Source organism: Arvicola amphibius, chromosome 7, assembly GCF_903992535.2.
Source record: "Arvicola amphibius chromosome 7, mArvAmp1.2, whole genome shotgun sequence".
Taxonomy (NCBI): Eukaryota; Metazoa; Chordata; class Mammalia; order Rodentia; family Cricetidae; genus Arvicola; species Arvicola amphibius.
In genome coordinates, this window is record NC_052053.1 from 2,100,332 (window position 1) to 2,125,628 (window position 25,297).

The following is a 25,297-nucleotide window of genomic DNA, read 5'->3' on the forward strand; positions in this document are numbered from 1 at the left end:
AAACCAGAACACTGGTTCTGTGTGGCTGATGCTGGTCTATGGAGTGAAGAAGTAGCCTGCCTAGCCTCCATTAGTGAACATACACACATACACTTAGGACACACACACACACACACACACACACACACACACACCCTGCTGATGTGGGAAACCAGAACACTGGTTCTGTGTGGCTGATGCTGGTCTATGGAATGAAGAAGTAGCCTGCCTAGCCTCCTGGTCTGCTCTCCGGTGGCACACTGCAGATGAGCTGACTCAGTGCTGACTTTATGGTGCCCACGGAGGCAACTGGATGCCATGACCTTGAGCCAGGAGCACGTGGAAGACCACCCAAATCTACAAGAAATTTGATTAAAACACAATGCTGGCAGCCAGGAGCACCCAGGGATGCTGCCGTCCTAACTCAGGAAGGAGACAGTTTACCAGCTGCTGCTTTAGAAAACAAACTCATTTCTCCTCCTGCATCCTTAGATCCAAAGCGTTCCTAGACTCTATGGGGGTCCCTGCCTAGAAGTGACAAAAAGATGTACCCCATCTTTGATTTCTGATCATTTTTCCTTCCTTCCTCTCTTCCTCCTTCCCTCCCTTCCAGGTATCCTGAGTCCCAGGCTAGCCTCAGATTTTCTGTGTAGCTGAGGATGACCTGTTCTTTTGATCCTCCAGCCCTTACCTCCCAAGTACTGGGAGTACAGTCATATGCCACCACGTCCTGTTTTTACGGTGTTGGGGACAGAAGCCAGGGATTTGTGCATGCCAGGCAAGCATTCTACCAACTAAAACAATTCCAGTCCTACATTATTTTCTTTAACAGAGGAAAACAAGAGCACAGTGGAAGGAGGGTTTCTATCTGTGGAGTTAGAAATCTCCCACAAAAGGTGATATTTATGCCGGGGCAAGAATGAGCACACAGCTTGTCAGCTGACAGAGAGATGGGAGAAACACATTCCAGCCCCGGGGAGGGATGACTAACTTCCTGGTTACGTGGGAATGCTCAGCAGCCCATCTCACTGACTGCCCTAAGGGCAGACGATGGTAGGAAGTGTGCAGATGTCCTTGGAAAGCTACATCTGGACAGTCTTTCATAAAACAATGTTAAAAGGTCTAGAATCTTCTCCCCAGCCCAAAAGCTCACAAAGTAAAATTGCACAAAAATCACTCCTGTACTTTAATTTGTTATACATTTGGGGAGGGGGTGGCCAAGGGTATGGTCACTGCAAGAGGTCCTGAGAGGCCATTCTGTGAGGCAGTCAATGTGAAGCCCAAGCCGCAGTGGAGACGCCAGGATCATGGGGACGGTCACCAAGGAAATCTGTGGATGTCGAGTAGGGCTACCTGAAGCCCAAGATCGCAACTGTATTGCTTGCTGTCTGCGGGTGCCAGGGATGGAGGACTCCGGTGGCCCAAGTTTTTTTGGAACCCAGTTGATTACGAGCTCCAGTTCCCAACATGTAGCTGCAAGATGCTGTCCTCTGCTCCATGTTTGGTTTTGGTTTGGTCACTCCTGGCTATGCCCCGAATTCTTCCACTTTGAGATGGAAGATGTTTGTTCTTTGTCACTGTGTGGTAGAACTACGTGACCTTCTTGATTTTTGTGGAAGCTCACAGTTAAGAGATTTTGAACTCAGCTGGGCAGTGGTGGTGCACGCCTTTAACCCCAGCACTCGGGAGGCAGAGGCAGGTGGATTTTAGAGTTCTAGGCCAGCTTGAAACAAAACACAACAATCAAAGAGAGACAGAGACACACACTTTTATTATTATTTATTGGGTTTTGTTTTTGTTTTTTATGAGACAAGGTTTTTCTGTAGCTTTGGAGTCTACACAGCCAGGGCTACACAGAGAAACCCTGTTTCAAAAAAACGAAAACAAGACCAAGCAAAACCACAACAAAACAAACATAAAACCCCACAAAAAAAAGATGTCCTACATGTCTTCTGATTTAAACATCATGCCCGTTGATCTTCAGTGAGGTTATCAACTATCCCAGAGTGAGAGAGCTGGTACCTAAGGAGAAAGGGTTAAAGCCCAGTCCATTCCAGTAGTTTTATGGTATTATATAGTCAGAGTTGTATTGTGTGCATGTGCATGCATGCGTGTGTGTGTGTGTGTGTGTATACGGAAGCTAGAGGTCAGTGTTCACGGTCTTCCTTTCTTGGTCTCCACCCTATTTCTTGAGACCAGGCTGAACGTGGAACTCACTGATTCCGTTTGACCTAGTGGGTGGTGAGCTCCAGGGATACTCCTGTCTCTGCCAACAGCCCCAGGATGGCAAGGGCATGACACTGCACTTGAATTTTACTTGGGTTCTTGGGGGATCTGAACTCAGGTCTTCATTGCTTGAACACTTTACTGACTGAGTCATTTCCTGTGGCCCCTGGAACAATGGTCTATCTTCGGATTTCCTGTTCTAAACTGAGTGAGCTGGCAGAGGCCTGTAGTCTTAGCCTTTGAGACAGAGGTGAGTCAGAAGGTCAAGCCTCGGTTCTGTAGTGAGAAGGCAAGCAGGCCTGCTTCTAGTCCTGCCTGGCTCCTGCACGGCTAGCTTAAAACCCGAAATAATAACACACAAACTGTATTCATTTAAACACTGCCTGGCCCATTAGTTCTAGCCTCTTATTGGCTAATTCTCATATCTTGCTTTAAGCCATATTTAGTAATCTGTGTAGCACCACGAGGTGGTGTCTTACCGGGAAGGATTCAGCATGTCTGACCTGGCGGCTAGCTTCATGGCGACTGTCTCAGAGAGGAGAGGCATGGCAATTGTCTAACTTCCCTTCTTCCCAGCATTCTGTTCTGTCTACTCCACCTATCTAAATCCTGCCTTATCAAAAAGCCAAGGCAGTTTCTTTATTAACCAATGAGAGTCCTCCATCATGGTTCCATGGTAAGCTTGCCTCTCAGGGCCTGAGGATGGAGTTTCATTGGTGGAGTACTTGCCTAGCATACATGAGACCCTGGGTTCAATATCTAGCACTGTATTAACTGGGTATGGGGACGGCTGCTTGTAACCCCAACACTTGGGAGGTAGAGGCAGGTAGATCAGAAGTTCAAGCTCATCCTTAGCTACTTGGCAAGTTCAAGGCTGACCTGGGTTACAGGAGACTCTGTTTCAAAAGAAAAGTAAATGAACAAAAACATAGCAAATAAAGAAGACAACAACAACAACAAAAAACTACATTAGCAGATCTTTGGGGAGCTGTGGCCCAGTTCTTTGGGGAGCTGTGACCTGGGTTGGGTTTTGGAGGCATGTCATATGACAGAAGCCTCGTTTGTTGGCCTAGAGAGAGAATTAGGTAAAGGATGAATTTGGACCACATTTAGGAGCAAAAAGTCCAACACTGAGTGTCCCTGAGGTCAGGGACACCGGAAGCCAGTCGCCTCTTGCCAACAGAATGGAAGATGACTCCACAGAGTCCTCACTTTTTCACTGCTGGGAACCGTGTTTGCCCGAGGCACCTATGACAGTGAGCTTATCTGCAAACAGGGTCTTTGCTGGCAGAATCGAGAGAAGATGATATCATTTGCAGTGAAGATGGAGGCTATTCCACTGTGGTTGATGTTCTTATAGGAAAATAAACATCTAGGGAGGAGACTGCCATATAAAACCACAGATTCGGAAAGAAGACACAGATTCAGGAGGAAGACGGGTAAACAAACATGGAGCCTGGGGCTTCCAGAAGTTAGAGGAATTCAGGAAGGGCCCACCATGGAAAGCTGGGGAGTGAGAAAGGTCCAGCCAGCATATTGACATTATTTCAGCCTCAGGAGCTGTCAGACAACAATTTTCTCTTATTTTAAGTCAACGGTTTGTGATGCTTTATTAAGTAGCATAGGTAATGAGGATACCCAGCTATAACTCTGCTACTGTGGTCCCACACTGTCCCGCAGTCATTTCTAGATAATCATTCAGAGGCTTAATATGAATTACAGAATGTTCGGCCTATTGTTTAGGCTTATTACTAACTAGCTCTTACATTTAAATTAAATTTACATTTAAATTAAATTACATTTAAATTCTTTTTCTTTTGGGGGAGCATTTCAAGACAGGGTTTCTCTGTAGCTTTGGAGCCTGTCCTGGAACTAGCTCTTGTAGACCAGGCTGGCCTTGAACTCACAGAGATCCACCTGCCTCTGCCTCCTGAGTGCTAGGATTAAAGGCATGCACCACCACCACCAGGCTTAAATTAACTCATTTCTACTAATCTTATATTGCCATGTGGCCTATCTGCTGGCATCTTTCTTCTTGGCTGTATCTCTCTTGACTCTGTCCTTCCTCATCTGAGTTCTCAGTTTGATTGTTTGGTCTAACCTTATCTTGCCTGGCTATTGGTCAAACAGGTTTTTATTATTAACCAATGAGAGAATACATATTCACAGCACATAGAAAGATCATTCCACAGCCATGGTGGCCTTCCGAACAGTCCCAGGAACTATCTGGAGGATGAGTTTGAAGGATCCTGTGAGCCCAAAACCTTGAGGATAGCTTGGGAAACATAGGAAGACACCAACTCACCCCTTATTGGATTCAGTTGGTTAAAAATAAACAGAAGACACCAACTCACCCCTTATTGGATTCAGTTGGTTAAAAATAAACAATCAGCCATAAAGTTGGGAGTGGACATTGTGGTGGGGTGGGCAGGAAAATGTTGGAGTAGGGAGAGGGGTGAGCATAACAATCAAAAGACATTGGATACATGTATGAAATTCTCAAAAAAATAAATTAAAAATACCAATAAAGAGCCAGTGACATGGCTCAGAGGCAAAGACGCCAGCAAGCCTGGTGACTTGAGGTCAAGCCCTGGGACCCACGTGGACGAAGGGGAGAACTGACTCCTGTAAGCTGTCCTCTGCCTCCCACACGCACACAGTGGCACTCTTGTCCTGCCACACGTGTGTGAGTGCACATGCAGAACATAGCATACAGAAAATAAGGAAATGCAAAAAGGAAGATGATTTTTAGAACTCCGGGAGACTAGGCAGCTCAGCAAATACGACGGCCTCGGTGTGACAAAGAGCTAAAGGCTGGTCCAGCTATCAGCATAGGAAGTAATAGCGTGTGCCAGTCTGGGGTCTTGGGGTCCAGTGAGGTGCCACATTCTCAGGACAGTACTGGAGATAAATTCTGACCAGAGAACAGAAGCTGAAGAACAAACATAGTTACCTTCAGGGTCTCTGTACCAGGGCTTTCAAATCCATGACTTTAAAAAAAAGTATCATTATCCCAACACTTCAGTTCCTAGTGTCCTCCTCATCCAGGTTTGCAGACAGTCAAGGAGGGTAGCGTCTTACAGAGCACGGCTGCCAGGATCTGTTCAGACCGGTCAAGCATTTGTTTAGATTGTTCAGGCTTCTGCTGTGATGAGCTGGTGACTGTGGCCTACCAAAGGTTAAATGTTTGGGATTCCAAATGCTTTGAACGAGGCAGAGCCTATTCAGAGCCCCTCAGTGTGCTAGACATAAATAGTATCCTAACCTCAGGGTCTTAGAGACAACTTCTGGCCTCTTGAAAGAGAGCGTGTAGAATTCCTGGATGTGTAGATCACCGGAGAGAACGTTTCTGTGTTGTTTCCCTCCCTGTGGAGGGGTATTTATGATGTGACACCCTGTCCCTATTCTCTTGGAGGAAGAGTGTTTTATGTGACCAGTGGATGCAGGATAAAGGGTTGAATGTGTTTGGTTCTGCTCTCTGCCTTTACTCACTGGGTGTGTGGGCTCTGCTCTACTCTATTTCTCTGTAGTGTGGACCTTAAAATTGGGTTTACGTCTGTCTAATTCTGGGGCTCAGCTTAACTTTTTTACATTTATTTAGTTATTGTGTGTGCGTGCGTGCGCATGCGTGCGCGTGCTTGTGCGTTCTTCAGTGCTCAAACTGATTTTCAGGGTGTGTGTGTGTGGAGAAGTCAGAGGACAAGAGTGAGTTCTCTTCTTCTACAGTGGGAGTCCTGATATTGAATTTAGGTTTTCAGACTTGGCAGCTGGTACCTTTACCTACCGAATAGTCTCACTGCCCTCTGGTGTTCAGTTTTTTTTGTTTTTTTTTTTTTTTTTTTTTTTTTTTTTTTTTTTTTTTTTTTTGGTTTTTCGAGACAGGGTTTCTCTGCAGCTTTAGAGCCTGTCCTGGAGCTAGCTCTTGTAGACCAGGCTGGTCTCGAACTCACAGAGATCCGCCTGCCTCTGCCTCCCGAGTGCTGGGATTAAAGGCGTGCGCCACCACCGCCCGGCTGGTGTTCAGTTTTAAGACCACTTACCCACAGGTGGGAAACGCATTCAGCATTTTCAAGTCTGACCACTGATGCAGGCAATATCACCATCCCTCTCTCCCTTGCTTCTACATCTTCTCTCTTAACTGGTTCAGAATTTGCGTTGTGAAGAAGGGTACAATTTGTTGTGGTCCTTCAAGACCACAATAGAAAGAAGAAAGGTACTGGGAATTAATTGGCCTTTTGTTTGTCTGAGAAGGGAAAGACCTAAGACTCTCCAAAGACACCCCTCCCTCCCTGTTCATTTCCTGGCCGCCCAGACTCCTGAAATAACCACACAGAAACTGTATTAATTAAATCACTGCTTGGCCTATTAGCTCTAACTTCTTATTGGCTAGTTTTTGAATCTTAATTTCACCCATTTCCATTATTTTACTATGAGGCTTGTGGCTTACTGGGTAAAGTTCTGGCATCTGTCTCCCGTGGGGCTCCATGGCTTCTCTCTGACTCTGCCTTCTTTCTCCCAGCATTCAGTTTAGTTTTCCCCACCTAGCTCTTCTCTATCCTATCACAGGCTCAAGACAGTTTCTTTATTCATTAATGGTAATCACAGCATACAGAGGGGAATCCCACATCATCCTCCTGTATGCTTTAGGTCACCTCCAGATAACTTATAAGACCCAGTACAGTGTAATTATTATTGAAGTAGTTGTCATGGTGTATTGTTTAGGGAGTAATGCCAAGAAAATGTCTGCACATTATTCAGAACAGGTACAGTCTTTCCCTCTAACATTTCTGATTCTCGGTTACTAGAATATATGGATGTGGGACACTCAGATACACAGTATTGAGCATGCACACACACGCACACACACACAATCACCTAACACTATTGAAAATATGTCTTTGGTTCTCAAAAAACAATATTCCTGTCTTTTCCCAAGTGTCTTTATTATCTTTATAAAATCAGCACATACTGGCTAGAATTAAGCAACACAGGATTAAAAAAAAAACCCACGAAGAAAGTATGCCATCTGAAGTTCTTACTGCAGAGATGGGAGTTGATGGTGACTGTTCTGTTTTATATAACTTTCTTCATGTGATTGTGACTGTAAATTGCCATAGTCACACCACACAAGCGATTCTGCTGCTTACGTTCTTGCTCAAAATATGTGACTTTTTCCAAAACTATTAGTCTGTATTGTATTTAATGCCTGCATATGGTAATGATGGTGATGCTGGTGGCGGCGGTGTGTGTGTGCTTGTGTGTGCACATGTGTTCATGTGTGTGCGTGTGTGCTGTCATCTATTTAACCCAACTTTACTGGTTGACAATAAGGTATTTCTGCCTTCCTTTTCACTTTTATGAACAACTCGCTGACAAGAGGTGAGGCATGGGCCTGGAGCCCTGAGGAAGTGGTGTTGACAGCCTGTTTTCCCCAGGCAGACAGGAAGGACTTGCTCCCTCCTTGGGGTGTCTGGCTAGCTGCTGCCTTGAGTTTTCACAGTCTTAGGGAAATCACCATCTATGACAAAGAACCTTGTTAGGCGTGTGACTTGTTTGTGTAAAGGAATTTCAGTCTGGAAGCTACTCAACCTGGAAGTTTCACTACAAGAGGGACTGCATTGCTCAGGTTTCCTGGGGGGTGGGGGATGGGATGGGGGTGGGACTGCCAAAGCATGGAAAGCCCCGTGGTAATTTAACCACAGAGAGAAAACCGTGTATGACTTTCTCCACTGCATTCCAACCTGGACAGGTAACCTGGTGCATCATTCTGGAAATATGTCCCTTCGGTGTGTCATTCTGGTTGTAGTGATGATCTGCAGCTTCTTACGTGAGCCTTGTCAAACCGGATTGTTAGGTCATCTGCTACAGTGAAGAAAGTCTTGGGTCCAATTCTCCTCACCTTTCAAGTCCTGCCTAGTGAACTTACGTCTTAGCAAGCAAGCAGAAGGCGTGGACACATCTGTCTGTATCAGGGTGTAGTTCTCATAATCAGCCATGCATGTCCTTTATCATTGTTACATTTTTTTATTATTCAAAGAAGATACATAGTAATGGTACCATGTCAAAGAAACCAGGCAGCGCTAATTGGCCTCAGTGAGTTATTAAACACATTTAAAATGTGGAGTTGGGAGGAGATGTGTTGCTCATGGGGCAGCAGAGTTGGGAGTAGATGGGATGGATATAATCAAAATAGGTTACATACATGTATAAAATCCCCAAAGAATGAATAAATACATTACAAATGAATCTCAAAGGGTTTCGGTCAAAGACTCTTGGGGAACATCTAGGTCAAAAGATTTGAGAGGAGGTAGAGGCCCAAAGGGAGGCTGCTTGGTGAGAGGGCCATACTGCTAGGGAAAGGGAGGGCCAGAGGATTGATCTTTCTCAAAAGTACCCTAAAAATTACCTATGCTGCATAGGCATTCATCGGCTGTTTCTGGTTCTCCTGAATGTTCTGAGTCCCCTTGGGAGACTGTTGATGACACATTAACCATCCAGGATAAAGACAGTCTGCATAGGCAGAGAACCCTTCTTCTCTCACGGAGATGATCTCCCAGCTGTCTCCAGGATGGAGACAGTCTGCATAGGCAGAGAACTCTTCTCTCATGGAGATGATCTCCCAGCTGTCTCCAGGATGGAGACCGTCTCTACATAGGCAGAGAACCCTTCTTCTCTCACGGAGATGATCTCCCAGCTGTCTCCAGGATGGAGACAGTCTGCATAGGCAGAGAACTCTTCTCTCATGGAGATGATCTCCCAGCTGTCTCCAGGATGGAGACAGTCTACATAGGCAGAGAACCCTTCTTCTCTCACGGAGATGATCTCCCAGCTGTCTCCTTACAGAGGTGGGAGGAAACGAGTACAGTTTGATAGCCCAAGCATAGTGTCTTGGTGGGAGGAAGTGAGTTCTGTTTCCATGGGAACAGTATAGAGTCCTCGAGTGGATTTAAAAAAATAGTAAGTCGAATGTGAGAACTGAGGCCATCAGTATCCTCATGGCTTAAGCTCTGGGGGTTAATCTGGTTTCACTACTCATTAGAGGAAATTCAGGCCAAGTGAGAGGGCTGTAAAGCTAGAAGCAGGTTCAGGATGACTTCATGGACCCAAACTGTTGTTTGAGCAAACTGTTGTCTCCTCTGGGCCTGCAGGCCCGCCCCTCTCTGCGCCAGTGCTGAGTCTCAGACTTTGTATGACCCGGTATGACTTGTGTCCTACCTTAAAAACAATCTACAATAAGCCCCCGAGTCTAGACCTTCAAATCCTGGGATGCCTGTCATCGACTGCCTCCTTCTGAGATGCTGGAAAGTCTATTAAGGTGGTACTCTTGAAGAACTTACAGAATAAAAATTTATTACTGTTGTTATTACTACTGCTATTATGTTGTTACTGTTGTTACTGTGTGTGCGAGGGGGCACACACTCCTGTCATAGTGCACATGTGGCATCGGAGGACAACTTCGGGGAGCCAGATTTTCCTTCCACTGTGGATTCCAGGGGCTGAGCTCAGCTTATATCCCAAGTACTTATCCACTAAGCCCCCTCCCCCCCCCTTTGCTAGAGAAGGCTAAATAAGTTCAGCATGGTTTGAACTTTTTGAAGTATTCATTGATAATAGTTATTGGAAGATATTTTGTGTTGCCCCCCTCCTCTCTCTCTGTATGTGTGTATGTGTGAATGTCTGTCTGTCTTTGTGTATGTGTGTTTCTTTATTTTTCCTCTTATTGAAAATAGATTTTTTTTTCTCACATAATACTTCTTTATTACTTTCGCTTCCCACTAGTCCTCCATTTCCTCCCCTCCCCTCTGGATCCTCTCCCTTTCTGTCTGTCATTAGAAAACAAACAGGCTTCTAAGGGATAATAATAAAATGACAAGATAAAACAAAAAGGGCAGGAGAGATGGCTCAGTGGTTAAGAGCACCGGCTGCTCTTCCAGAGGACCCGGGTTCAATTCCCAGCACCCACATAACAGCTCACAACTGCCTGTAACTCCATTTCCAGGGGATCTGACACCCTTACACAGACATACATGCAGGCCAAACGACCAATGCATATTAAATAAGAATACATTATTTAAAAAATATAAAACAAAAACTAACATACTTAAATTGGACAAAACAAACCAACAGAAGGAAAGAGCCTAAGAGAAGGCATAAGGAATAGAGACCCACTTGTTCAAACACTCGGGAATCCCATACAAACACTAGACTGGAAGCTATAATAGATACCCAGAGGACCTGGTGCAGACCCATGAAGGCCACGTAATACTGTTTCGGTGTCTGTGAGTTCATATGAGCATTGATTATGTTGATTTGAGCACCTTGTTTTCTTGAAGTTCTCCATGCCCTCCGGTTTTTATACTGTTTCTGCCTCCTCTTCCGAGGAACCCTGAGTTCTGAAGAGAAGGATTTGATGGATACATCTCTCTTAGGGCTGAGGGTTGTCCAAGGTCTCCAACTCTTTGTATAATGTCACCTGTGGGTCTCTTTGTATTTGCTCTCATCAGCTGCAGGAGGAAGCATCTCTGATGATGGCTGAGCAAGGAACTAATCTATGAGTATAGCAGATTGTCAGTAGGAGTAAGTATATATGTATATATACACATACATATGTAATATATTATATACCACATATGTCCAATATATACTAATATATATGTTTTAATATATTTATTATGCTCATATATATGTATATACACACACACACGCACACATATATTTTAGAACAGTGGTATTTGGTTTTCCCCTAAGTCCCTGAGCTATCTAATCTCTGGTTCTTGCTCACCCAAGCCGTGTTGGATATGAGTCCCATTTGGTGGAGTGGGCTGTCAGTCAAATCAGATATTGGTTGGTTACTCCCACAGAACTGCCCTGACTCATATTGCAGGCAGGATGCCATTTAGATGCAAGCACTTGTGGCCGGGTTGGTGTTTATGTTTTCCTTTGGGTAGAGCGCAGAGTGCCTTCATGCAGCAAAGACGATTGACCACAACGGTGAAAGCTCTATGTCAGCATCAGTTCAATATCTGCTTGTTCGGTGAGGTATGCGGGTGTTGTCTTCAGCAATGGGGCCTTGCCCGCGGTGTATGGAAAGCAGCCCACAGTCTTGACAACAGCCTGGGTTGCTTGGAAGTTCCCATGGGACCCTCAGGTGAACAACTCAACTCGATGTAACCTATCCCAGTACTGAAAGCGTCATTTGGTGACAAGAGATGACTATTTGGGGTAGTTTCTTCTTTGTTTGGTGGTTTCATTTAGACCACTTTCATAAATGCATATGTTTTAGGAAGCTTTACTATATAGGCTATCCTTCAAATGGCCCTTAATTTTAGCTGTCTCTCCCTGAATTCCCTTCCCTGTCCTCCTCTTCCCTCCCCCTCCCCTCCAGATCTAGCCCTCCATCGGTCCATAACTACCTATTCAATTACTCTTTCCTAACAAGATCTACCTGTGGTCCCTAGTGCCTTATTCTGTATCCTGAACATTGATGAACATTTCTTTCAGGATGTTTTGTGTTTCTTTCAGACTTCTGAACATTTCTTTAAGGGTTTTTCAGCCTTTTGAGTTGCCTGTTTTGAGAATTCTGTTTATATCTGTACTCCATTTTTTAAATGGGGTTGTTTTCTTGATATCTAGCTTTGTGGTTTTTATATATTTTGGTTATTAGCCCTCTATCGGATATGGAGTTGGGTAAAAACCTTTTCCCATTCTGTGACTGCCACTTTGTCCAAATGATGATGTCCATTGCTGAGCAGAAATTTTCAGTTTCATGAAGTTAATTTTATCTCTATCTATCTATCTATCTATCTATCTATCTATCTATCTATCTATCTATCTATCTATCATCTATCTACTATCTATCTATCTATCTATCTATCATCTATCTATCTATCTATCTATCTATCTATCTATCTATCTATCTATCTATCTATCTATCTATCTATCTATCTATCATCTATCTATCTATCATCTGTCTGTCTATCTATCTATCTATCATCTATCTGTCTGTCTATCATCTATCTATTTATCATCTGTCTATCTATCTATCTATCTATCTATCTATCTATCTATCTATCTATCTATCTATCTATCATCTATCTATCATCTATCTATCTATCTGTCTATCATCTATCTACCTATCTATCTATTTAGTTTTTTTTTTTTTTTTGAGACATGGTTTTTCTGTGTGACAGTCTTCACTGTCCTGGAACTCACTCCATAGCCCAGGCTGGCCTCGAACTCAGAGGTCAGCCTGCCACTGCCTTCCTAGTGCTGGGATTAAAGGTGCGCCTCCACCGCCTGGCACATTTATTAACCGATGACTTTAGTGCCTGTGCTAATGGTGTTCTCTTCAGAAAGTCTTTTCCTGTGCCAGATTTCTCTGCTATCAGGTTTAGTGGATCTGTTTTTATGTTGAGGTTTTTTTTTTTTTATCTATTCAGAATTGTTTTGTGCAGGATGAGAAGTATAGAGCTATTTAAATTATTTTATACATAGCCAAATGCTATTTGGCAAGCACCATTTGCTGAAGATACAGTCCTTTTTTTTTTCCAGTGTATATTTCTGTCTTCTTTATAAAAAAAAAAATCAGATATCCATAGGTGCGTGGATTTATGTCTGGGTCTTCAATTCAATTCCATTGATCAATGTGTTTGTTTTTGTGCTAATACAATGTTGTGTTTACTACTATAGCTCTGTAGTACAGCTTGAAATTGGAGATGGTGATACCTCTGGAAGTTCTCTTATTATTCAGGATTGTTTTAGCCATACTGTGGGGCTTTGTTTGTTTGTTATTGTTTCTTCGATGTGCATTTCCATGTGAAGCTGAAAATTGACCTTTCAAGATCTGTGAAAAATTGTGTTGAATTTTGATAGGGATTGCACTGAACCTATAGATTTCTTTTGGTAGGATGGCCGTTTTTACTGTATTAGTCCTACCGATCCATGAGCATGGCAGAGCTTTCCATCTTCTGATATTGTCTTCAGTTCTTTCCTTTGTGTCTTAAAGCTTTTATCATACAAGTCTTCCACTTGCTTGGTTAGAGCGACCCCAAGATATTTTATAATATTGGAGGCTGTTGTTAAAGGTGTTATTTTCCTCATGGTACATTTGTCTTTTATATATGAGGGGCACTGATTTTTGTGAGTTTATTTTATCCAGCTACTTTGTTGAAGGTGTTCATCAGCTGTAGGAGTTCTCTGGTGACATTTTTAGGGTCATTTATATATACTACCATATCATCTGCAAATAAAGATACTGTGACATCTTCCTTTCTAATTTGTATCTCCTTCAGTTGTCTTATTGCTCTAGCTAAGACTTCAAGGACTATATTGGATAGGCATGGAAAGAGTGGACAGCCTTGTCTTGTTCCTGATTTTAATAGAATTTCTTTGAGTGTCTCTCCATTTAAATTGATGTTGTCTATAGGCTTCTTATGTTTAGGTTTGTTCCTTGAATTCCCTAATCTCCCAGGACTTTTATCACAAAGGAGTGTTGGATTTTGTCAAAGTTCTTTTCTGTATTTAATGAGATAATCATGTAGTTTTTGGCCTTCTGTTTGTTTATAGGATGGATTACACCAGCCAATTTACATAGTCATTCCTGCAAATTTGGGATGAAGTCTACTTAATCATGGTAGGTGATCTTTCTGATGTGTTCTTGGATTCAGTTTGCAAGTATTTTATTGAGAACTTTGCATTTATTTTCATGACAGAAAATGGTCTGTAATTCTCTTTCTTTATTTGGGTCTTTATGTGGTTTCGGTATCAGCATATCTGTGGCCTCATAAAACTAACTAGGCAATGTTCCTTTTGTTTCTATTTTGTGAAATAATTTGAGGAGTATTAATGTTGACATTTTTTTCACAGAGAAGGAATTTTTATTGAAAAAAATTTTATCCAGTAGAGAATTTCAATTATGAATCATGTTATTAAACTCATGTTATCTCTTTCCCCCTTCTATTGAAAATAGATTTTTTTCCCCCTCACATAATATGCCTCGATAAGAGTTTCCTCTTCCTCTGTTCCTCTCAATTCCTTCCCACTTCCCCTACAATAACTCTCTGAAGGGACTTTTTTTTCTGGTCCAGTCTATCTGGTTTTTTGTGCCTTGTCAGATAGCTCCTTCTTTAGGTCAGGAAATTTTCTTTTTGACTGTTTTGAAACTATTTTCTGTGCCTTTGATCTGGTGCCCCCCCCCCCCATCTTCTCTTCCTGATATTTTTAGATTTGGTCTTTTCATAGTGTCCCAGATTTCCTGAATGTTTTTCTGTGTCAGGATTTTTTTTAGACTTAATATTTTCTTTGACTGAGGGATCCACTTCTTCTCTTGTGTCTTCACAGCCTGAGACTCTTTCTTCCATCTCTTGTAGTCTGCTGGTGAGGGTTGCTTCTGGGGTTCCTGTTTGAGTTCCTAAATTTTTCATTTCCAGATTTTCCTCAGTTTAGGTTTTCCTATTTCCACTTTCTGGTCTTGAATTGTTCTATTCATTCCCTTCCATCGTGTGTTCATTTCTTTAAGGGCTTTATTCATTTCCCCTTTAAGGACCTCTATATCTCTAGCATATCTATAAGGCCTATTTTAAGTATTTTTTTTTGATTCAGCTTTGCTTGTAGGTGTGGTTACGGGGAGGAGGGGGTGTTTGCCGGTCAAACGTGTTTCTAGGTGTTGGGAGCTCTGACACTTAAGGTTGCAGATGGGCAGGGACCCTGGGGGGGGGGGCAGGGCACAGGAGAGGGAGGCAGGGTGCTCACTAGATCTGCTTAGTTCCCTGAGAATGGGGCAGACAGTGAGGACCGTCACAGCAGATGGTCTGCTGCAGAGCTGGGGTTGGCACTGGAGGACTGGATTTGCAGGACAGGAGGGAGAGGTGAAGATCTGCAGTTAGGTTACTCGTGTCTCTGGCTGGCGTGTCCTGTAGTTCCCAGGGAATGTCTGCTGGGGTTAGGGGCTGGGATAAAGCAATGAGTGGTGGGAAGGAAGATCTGTGGGCTCCAGGGGAGATGGTGTGGGGGCGGGAGGGGTCCGGTGGAGAGGCCACAGCAGCTGGTTGGTCTTCTATAGAACTTGGGATGAGACTGGGGGGGATTTGGTCTGGAAAGAGCTGAGTGTTGTTTTTATTTCGGCAGTGACTGGACTGAGCCTTACTCTACTGCTCTCTCAGCCAGCAATTGCAACTCCGCAGTTGCCAGCCTGCTTCTCTAGCAGCGACTTGGCCCCTCGGGCTGCAGCCTGGTGGGAATTCTGTTCCCTCAGTCACCAGCCCTGTTGTTGCTACTAAAGGTGTCTTTAACTAAATCTCTATCATTCCAATTATAAATAAGACTTGAGATTCAAAGGCTGCGGTGAAAACCTGGGAGTTCAACGAGGTTGAAGAGCAACTAACTTTCTCTCCTTGCTGGTGTCCATGGAAGACCCATGCTTCTACTTTGCCAAACCATAAAACATTGTGACATTCCAGACTGTACCCTACTGCTTCCTGTTTCTCTCTATTTCTTCCAGTGCCCTCTGGTGCTCTATGATTACGTTCTCCCAATTAGTGGCTATTGCAGCCTCCTGATCCAAGGTTAATTTTATTTAATTAATGCAAATGCAAACTCAAGTTCACGGTGTGATCGAATATTCCTCAACAGCCTAGATACAGGTGAAGATCTGCAGGTACCCTACCTGCTTCCCTGACTGGAGTGGTTTTTGTCTGGGACCAGCCTTGACAAAAATACCACTTGCCAGGGTAGGGGCATGGGGGTCAGAAATATAAGGAAAGAGTACGAAGACGCGAAACTAATAAAACAGAAAACATAGAATATTACTGGGAGGGAGTTCTAGTGAATACTGAAATCGCCCACGTTTAATTTCCAATTGCTTTAAATACCCTGACTCCAAGATAAAAGAAAGCACTCTGAGACATCAAGTCCTTACCATTCTGTAGTCTAGGTAGCTGAGGTACCCTAAGTCACACACTCTAGGTTACGTGTGTATGCGAAGACCGCCCTCCCTAGGTGACCTCATAGTTAAAAGAAAGGAGCAGAAGTACATCTGCATATCCCGACCGTCCATCAGGATGGTGTTGAGCTATCTTAATTTCAAAAGAACCAAGCAATCACCTCCTGAGTTAGGACTTACAACTATGCTCGTCAAATCTCCAAACTCTCTGACCATCAGACAAGGTGAAAATGGGCCTGCATTTTTCAGCCTCCACACAGTGGCCATCAAGAATCCTGAATATGTATCGATTATTACGTAAACATATCTTAATTTGCCAAACTCTGCAATAGAAATAACATTCACCACTTGCCATAAATGATTAGGAAGTAGTCCTTGGGGATTTACTCCCAGAAGAGGTAAAGGTAAATACTGGGGACATACATCACATTGCTTAACAATTTGGCGTGCTGCTTCTCTTGTTAATTTACTTTCTTTTTCTTTCTTTTTTTTTTTTTTTTTTTTTTTGGTTTTTCGAGACAGAGTTTCTCTGTGGCTTTGGAGCCTGTCCTGGAACTAGCTCTTGTAGACCAGGCTGGCCTTGAACTCACAGAGATCCGTCTGCCTCTGCCTCCTGAGTGCTGGGATTAAAGGCGTGCGCCACCACTGCCCGGCTTTAATTTACTTTCTTAAACATATTCTATTTTGATGATGCAGAGCATGTGATCACTGAGCAAGCTCAATGTGAGGCAAAGCAATTATTGTTGTAATCTTATCAGCTAAAGCATTACCTTCAACTAAAGGACTGGCAAGGTGTGCCCTAAAAGTATGGCAACCTTCTTTGTTGTAAGGCATTTTGAAGATTTATTTATTTATTTATTATGTATACATAGACAACATTTTGCCTCCATTTTTGCCCGCATGCCAGAAGAGGGTGCCAGATCTCATTATAGATGACTGTGAGCCACCATGTGGTTGCTGGGAACTGAACTCAAGACCTCTGGAAAAGCAGTCAGTGCTCTTAACCACTGAGCCATCTCTCCAGCCACCTATAAGGCATTTTGAATTTGCTGGAACAGCATCTTAACTTGCTTATTGTTAGCCCCAATACATGGGATGGTTTCTAGGACTTGAAGAGCATTAAATATATATTGGCTGTCAGTATATAGATTAAATGCCTTATCTGTAAAAAGCTGAAACACTATTGTAATGTTTTAAGTAAAATGCTGCAGGTCCCCAAGCGGCAGCAGGCAGCAGGTCTTGAGACCAGGGCAGGCCACCTAAGGCAGCCCCAGGCAGGAAGCCGCGTGGTGCGTGAGAGACCAAGATGGATAGGCACACCATGCAGAGTGAAGTTGGATATTTATTTAGTGGGTTATGGAAGGGAAGGGGAGAAGAGGGAAGAGCAGAGAAAGAGGAGAGAGAGAGAAAGAGAGAGAGAGAGAAAGAGAGAGAGAGAGAGAGAGAGAGAGAGAGAGAGAGAGAGAAACAGACAAGAGGAGAAGTAGAAAGAAGGGAGAGACAGAAGCTGCCTCTTTGAGAGAGAGATGGAAAGGAAAGGACTCAGGCTGGAAGCTGAAGATCAGCTTGCCTCAGAGAATGGGGGAGGGAGTGGGTGTGGCTTGTTCCTTAAAGGGACAGGACTGACCATTACAACTATAGCAACAGCTCACAGCTGAACTATCTGAGCTGAGGATGGCTCTGTTTGCACTACATGTCCTTCACCACTAACCACATAGGCTGCTCTCCCATTGGAAAACTCATCTGTAAAAATTAGTGTAGCATCCTTTAAGGGATCTTTTGCTACAGCTTTAAGAAAAATAAAGGAATATGGTTGTACAAATTGTAGCAATGATCAATTGGGAAAAGATTATTAATCTGGCCTTCAAATTGAGCAAATGCAATTGCCTAAGAATCACTATTTTGAAATGATGAATCAATCTGTTGCTTAGTATAAGCAACATTGATCACAGCCTGTTTTCTGCCAAACTATCTCCTAGATTTCATCCTGCTCTTCTTTGCTAAGCAAGCTACTGCTTCAAAATAAGGGTTTTAATACCTCAACTGGTGAAGTGGGAAGGTGTAGTCAAAAAGTGGGCCGTTTTGCTGCAATACAGCTGTAGGAGTAAGTTTTATAGTAAGATACATGCTAGCCAAGACTGATCATAATTAATATAATGTACTTGCTGTTTCTGTATAGCATTCTACCTGGGTGAGTACCTGTCTGGCAGCTTCTGTAACCTGTCTGGTGGAACTCAGATCACTGCTCCCTTTAAGAATTTCTCTTTAGTGGCTTAGGGTCTCCTGTAGAATATTTTAATAAGGTTATTGCCATCGAATGTTTTATTAAAAGTTTATAAGATATATTTCTAATCCTAGTTGCAAGTCTGTCCAGCTGACAGGCTTGTCTTGTTCATTTACGTTTTCCACAGACCCCTGTCTGGGCTTGGAGCTGCAGTTAGCTGCAGTTCCTTGCGGCTGGTTTTTACAGCGTGGCTGCCAGGCTGGAAACTGGGATCTGGGCTTGAAACTGTGCCGTGCGGGGTGGCTTGCAAGCCATGCTCCCTCCACCACTAGGCCGTTCTGCCTGGGTACTTGGGACCAGGCAGCCGGTCCCTCATTGCCTGCTCTGCCAGGGCAGGGCACAGGCCACATCCAGCGGTCCAGTCATAGACCAGCATTAGATTCGGCTGACAAATTCAGCTCAGGTTCTCAGGTACCCTCATTGCAGCGGCTTTGAGACTGCCGTGTCCACAATCTTAGACGGGTATAGCCACACCGATTCTTACTATCCTTGCATTTTTATTTTAAATCTTGTAATCATAAAATTAGGAGAATTCCAGAATCTTCTCTTCTGCTAAAAGCCATAGATTTATCCATGTAGGCTCCTTGGCTCATGGGTCAATTAGCCTCTAGGCATTTCCGTTGACTGACTCAAGGCACTGACTGTGAGAGGTATAGCCCTTTAAATGTTTTTGTCTCCTGCCTTTCCTGGCTCCACAGCTCAGTGTAGGTCAGGCTCAGCCCGCTATAGCGCGTGTGCGTGGACTGCCACAGTCCCAGCGGTAACCCAGGCCGTTGCTGGGCGGTGCACCATACTCCCATCGTCCTTCCCACCCACTCAGCAGCAACAGAGGCTGCGGCTAGGTGACCACAGCGCTATTGCTTGCAGAGCAGCCCGAAGGCAGCGGTACATATGCCGTCAGCGTGAGGAGAGGAATATAATATTTACAGACTCCAAAAGTCTCCGTATTAGTTTCTGCTCCACCTCAGCTTCCCTAACTATTAAAATATATCCAAGCAACTGTACAGGTAGTTGAATACTATTTCCTTGTCCCATTATAGATATTTACAGTCTTACTCCTGATTTTTGGCCCTTCCTTTTTTATTATCTATTATTTATTTCTGAGTGCTCATTACTCACCTCTACACCTGTGGTGCAATTTTCTTTATGTGGGGTCCCTCACGTACTCCCTTGTATACCTGACCACATTTCTGTACATTTTGGGGTTCACTGGTCAGACCCACATTGTGGTGCCATATGACGGGAACCAGCCTTGCCAAAAATACTACTTGCCAGGGTAGGGACATGGGGATTAGAAATATAAGAGTAGAAGACATGAAAATAATAAAACAGAAAATATAGAATAGTACTGGGAGGGAGTTCCAGTGAATACTGAAATTGCTCATGTTTAATTTCCAATTGCTTAAAATACCCTGACCCCAAGATAAAAAACTGCATTAACATGATACAAGGAAATGAACAGACCAGTTGAAGGTCAAAGGCTAAGTCCGCAGTTAAATATTCTGTTGCCAGAACAAAACAAGTCATGATCACACCCTAAACCAAAACATTCTGTAGGCAAACCACTCCCTGGGTGGAATCCAATGTTATCTTCTTAAGGGAACTGGAACCTTAGTTGGCTCCTTAGCTTCTGTTTGAAGTAGGAACAGGTCTACTTCTATTTTCTATTTTCTGTTCCTGAAATACAAGGTCTAGATATTGGCCACACCTGTTGACTGTAACCTTGAGAGAGCAGAACTCTCTGAGCTAAATTTAGACGGTATCTTTGTTTGAGGTAGAAACACAATAACCTTGAAGGAATAGAGGTAAGTTACAACTCTCTGACCTTTGGTCACGGTGGAAATAGGCTCACATTTTTGGGCCTCCACAGGTTATGGGCATTTCCTAAATAGGATCCTGCTCTGTGTGTGTGTGTGTGTGTGTGTGTGTGTGTGTGTGGTATTAATATTGTTAACTTGGCAGTATCTAGAATCACTAAGAAGGCAAAATTCTCAGTAAGTATGTATGCCTATTTCTAGATTGAGTTAAGTGATGTTGGAAGACCTTAAATGTGGGAACACCATCCCGTGGCTTGAGTGAGAAAGTGGAGCACTTCATCCTGGCAACAGCTGCTCCGCCATCAACAGCTGCTCCGCCATCAACAGCTGCTCCGCCATCAACAGCTGCACCGCCATCAACAGCTGCACCGCCATCAACAGCTGCTCCGCCATCAACAGCTGCTCCGCCATCAACAGCTGCACCGCCATCAACAGCTGCACCACCAACAGCTCCACTTTCCCTACTGGGAACTGTATCTTCTTGAACTGTGAGCCAAAACCAGTCCTTCTGCCATTAAATTGCTTTTGGTTAATAGTTGATCACAGCCATGAAAAAAGTAGCTAATATACCATCTAACCCAGGCTGGCCTCAGACTTAATATGTCACTTACATGCCCAGGAGACCTTTAACTTATGATCTGATTGCCTCTGCCTCTAGAAGGAGGGTGCTCTAGGCATCTGACAGCAAGCTTCCTCCCCAGCTTCCTGTTTGGATCACCATTATTTCTCTGATAATTAAATAGAGAAACAAGCCTGTAGAGAAGGAGTTTACCTCATCAGTAGGCAGGGGCTACATAGGTATAGCCAAGGGTTCTTGTTAAGGTGAATGCCAGGAAGACTCTGATATACAGTATTTTTTTTTAAATAAATATCCTCCCTGCCAGGCTGTGGTGGTGTACCCCTCTGGAGGCAGAGGCAGTTGGATCTCTCTGAGTTCAAGGTCATCCTGGTCTATAGAGTGAGTTCCAGGACAAGTTTCAAAGGTACACAGAGAAACCCTGTATCCAAAACCAAACCAAAACAACAACAACAAAATCCTCCTTTTGCATAAGGACAAATTGAGGTTTAAAGAGAATAGATCCTTTTATGATTTTGGGGAGAGACACTAAATTTGTCTTCTTTGAGGGATATCACCTTTCCTTGCCCTGGATTTTTAAATTCAGCCAACAGCCACTGTTTGTCTGAAACATCTTTTCTTTTGAGTCAGGGTCTTTTTCCTCTCTTGATCAGAGGTGTATGGACAAGGCTTTCCCATGCAGTGGATTGAGGCAGGATCTTGCTATGTTCCCTAGGCTGACTTCAAATTGTAAATCCTCTAGTTACAGCTTTCCTGAGAGCTGGGATGACAGTTGCATGTCTTGAAGCCTGACTTTATTTATCTTGGAAGGAGAAACATCTCATTATTTGTTGCTGTTCATGAAGAAAATTCCACATTAGGACAAGGGATGTAGCTCAGTTTGCTAGGCATGTAGAAAAACCTGGGTTTGATTCCCTGCCTATGGCATCCCATGCTTGTGATCCTAGCACTTGGGAGATAGAGGCAGGAGGGTAAGAAGGACAAAGTCATCATCTGCCACAGACTGAGGCTGAGGTCATTTGGGCTATATGAAACCTCCTAGTCTCAAAAGGCAAAACAAATAAAAAAGGCCTAACCCCCTGCAAAAAAACAAAACAAAACAAAAAAACCCTCAAAACTCCACAAACAAGTGAACAAATAAACTGAAGCCTCCCCACCCCAAGCTAACATGGAGAACCCAGGGAGATGTTAACAGAGAGGTGCGTGGCTTAGGGAATTGAAACTTATTTGCTGGCAGGAGAGCTGGGACGAGGCAGTGGCCCCAGGATCCCTTTCATTTTCTGCCTTTTTCAGATTTTTCTCTCCTGATTCTTTTTTTCTTGTTCCAAGTTGTCCATCAGATGCTCTGCAGAAACTGGAAAATTCCCGGAGGGAGTTAATGCTTTTTGGTGTTAACAGAAATCTGAACCACAGGGAAAACAAGCTCTTTGTATGTTTTTGGAGACAGTTCTAAAACGAAACTTGTTACATAATTCTCTAGATGGTTTTAGGCCCCTTGGTACAGCCAAGGCTGTGTCGTGATCTGAAATTCTGGCTTGATCAGTTATACACCATGTAAGACCTCAGATAAGCTAATTTCTCATCTTCTCATCTATGCAACAGGCATTGTGTACTCAAAGAACTGTGTGCATACTAGGATTCACAGGATGTCCAGCAAATAACATATTCAGTAACATTAGCCAGTGATTATTGTTACTCCCTTCCTAGGGGAGCAGCCATGTTTAAATCTGAAGTCTTGTAGGAGCAACACAGTTGATATTCTTTCTATTAGCTGCTACCTGCAGTCTGAAATTGAAGTAAGCAGTGAACTTTGTGTAAACACACGTTCCTAAATCCTTATCGGGAAAACTCGCGCTGGGCAAGGTCTAGCTGAAGTTTGATTCCTGCCTAGAGGCTTGTTGGGAAATGAGATACACCTCCCCGATTATAGGGATGGGCAGAGCCTAAGAATGTAAACCCTGGGACGAGTATGCTGGAGACTATCTGAACTCCTCAGAGAGGAGGACTCATAAAAACCAGCATGGTGAGGGAGCAGCGTTGGGCAATAGCGCACGCACACTTCATTCTCAGAAGTGGAGCCCTGTCTCTCTTATTGGGGACAACACAGATGTGGCTCCCTGGGCAGTGCGAGGCACTGGAATGTGAACGTGATGATCAGAAGAACAGCTGCGCACATAAGTAAGAGCATGGAAGACTCGGCTTGCCTCCGTTGCATTCCTCACACGCCAGCTTTGAGCTGAGGTCTTTGGGGAAAATAACGCACTGTCTGTGTGGCTTCCCGGCACCTCCTCTTGGTCTCATCTTATGCTTGATCCCAGCTTCAGTGGCAGCTAATTATAAATGCGACTAATTTAAATAATGTATTTTGTAGTGAGAAGCGGCGGGGCTGCGTCCCGCCACCCGCCGCTGGCTAACTTTACACCCGAAATAATTACACGGAAACTGTATTCTTTTAAACACTGCCTGGCCCATAGTTTCAGCCTCTTATTGGTTAATTCTCACATTTTCCTTTAACCCATATTTAGTAATCTGGGTAGCACCACGAGTTGTGGCTTACCAGGAGAGATCTTAACCTGCGTCCATCTCGGAGAGCAGCAGCATGGAGACTCACCACGCGACTGCCTGAAGCGTCTCTCCCCAACTCTACTTCCTTGTTCCCACAATTCTGTTCTGTCTACTCCACCTACCTAATTTTCTCTTAAAGGGCCAAGGCAGTTTTCTTTATTAATTAACCAATGAAAGAAACATAGACAGATAACTCTCCTCCATCAGTATTTATTAAATTTTATGTGTGTTTGTGCCTAAGAGTATGTATGCGTAGCATGCGTGTGTAGGAACCTGAGGAGGTCAGAGAGAGGGGTCAGATTCCTTGGAATTGAAGTTACGGATGATTTTGAGAGCCATGTGGGTGCTGGGAACTGAACCTGGGGCCTCTGCAAGAACAGTGGATGCTCTTAATTGTTGAAGACTCCAGTCCTGAGGCTGATTTTACTGTCTTAAGTTTTAGAGTAGTCTCTTTCTTTTCTGGGTATTTGACCCTTGGCTCGTCCTTGGTTTAAGGTTACGGTCTGCGTGCTAGGATATGAGAACATGTTCCTTTCTCTTCTCTGATGCAGACCCCAGTGTCTGTCCAGACCCTCAAGACCAGAAGAGCACAGCTGAGAGCACGCATGAGCACAGTAGTGCCACGGAAGAGGGAAATGGCGGTAAGGCGGATCATGGCATTGGTGGAAGGACCTTTGTTGAGACTTGCGTGACAGAACTGACCCACCAGGGAGTGGCTGGAAGACACCGATGATCAAATAGAGCAAAGGTGGCTTGCTCATGCTGACAGAGACATGTTGCGTCATGGAGAGAGGGCAGAAGGTCACAGGAGTTGTGAATCATGATGCTGGGGACACAGGAAGATGGAAGTACAGATGAAATCAAAGGAACTTTGTCACTGATTCCGGTAGCTACCTCAACACAGTTTACATTTTTTATTTCCTAGGCTAATCTAAAGTAGCGGTTCTACCATGGAATCCTCATATGTACTTGATATTTGCTAATCCTTTTCCCTCTACCCGTGCCTCCAGATCCTCTGCCTACCCTTTGCTTGTTCCCGCTGCCACCAGCTTCTCTTCCACGCCCCATGGTTTCCCTTAGCAGCTGCCCCCTCCTCTTCCTTTCAGCAGCATCTGCCCTCAAGCACAGGATGACCTTGAACTTTTGATGCTCCTGCTTCAAGTCCCAAGTGCTAGGATTACAGGCTAGGGTGACCAAGCCTGATTTATGGGGTGCTGATGATCAAACTCAGGGCTTTGTACAGGTGAAGCAGGCATTCTGCTACCAGGACTATATCCCCAGCCCTTAGTTTCTTTAAGACATTTTCCCCTTCTTATGGTCCCCTTCCTAGTTTCATGGCCTTCACACAGACAGTCACACAGACAGACAGACAGACAGACAGACAGACAGACACACACACACACACACACACACACACTAAAATAAAGGGTCCACATGAGAAAAAAGGTGGTATTTGTCTTCCCGGGTCTCGGATTCTTGTGTAAGAATTTTTGTTCTCTCTCGTTTATCTTTCTGTGTGTGCACTTATTTGTCATGGTGTAAATACGTGTGTGTGTGTGTGTGTGTGTATGTGTGCACTCGTTGTCATGGTATAAATACATGTGTGTGTGCGCGCACACTTATTTGTCATGATGTAAATACATGTGTGTGTGTGTGTGTGTGTGTGTGCACTCATTGTCACGGTATGGATACAGAGGTTAGAGGAGCTCATTCTCTTCTTCTACCCTGTCAGTTCCAGGGATGGAACTCAGACTGGCTAGCAAGGCTTTTTTACCCACTGCTTAGTCTCACCAGCCCTGGTTTCATTTTTCTTTATGGCTGGATAAAATTCCAGCTTGTTTCATTTTCAACGTACAGTCACAGGTTGATGTGTAACCATGCTGGTTCTGTTTCCCGGTTTCCTAGCTACT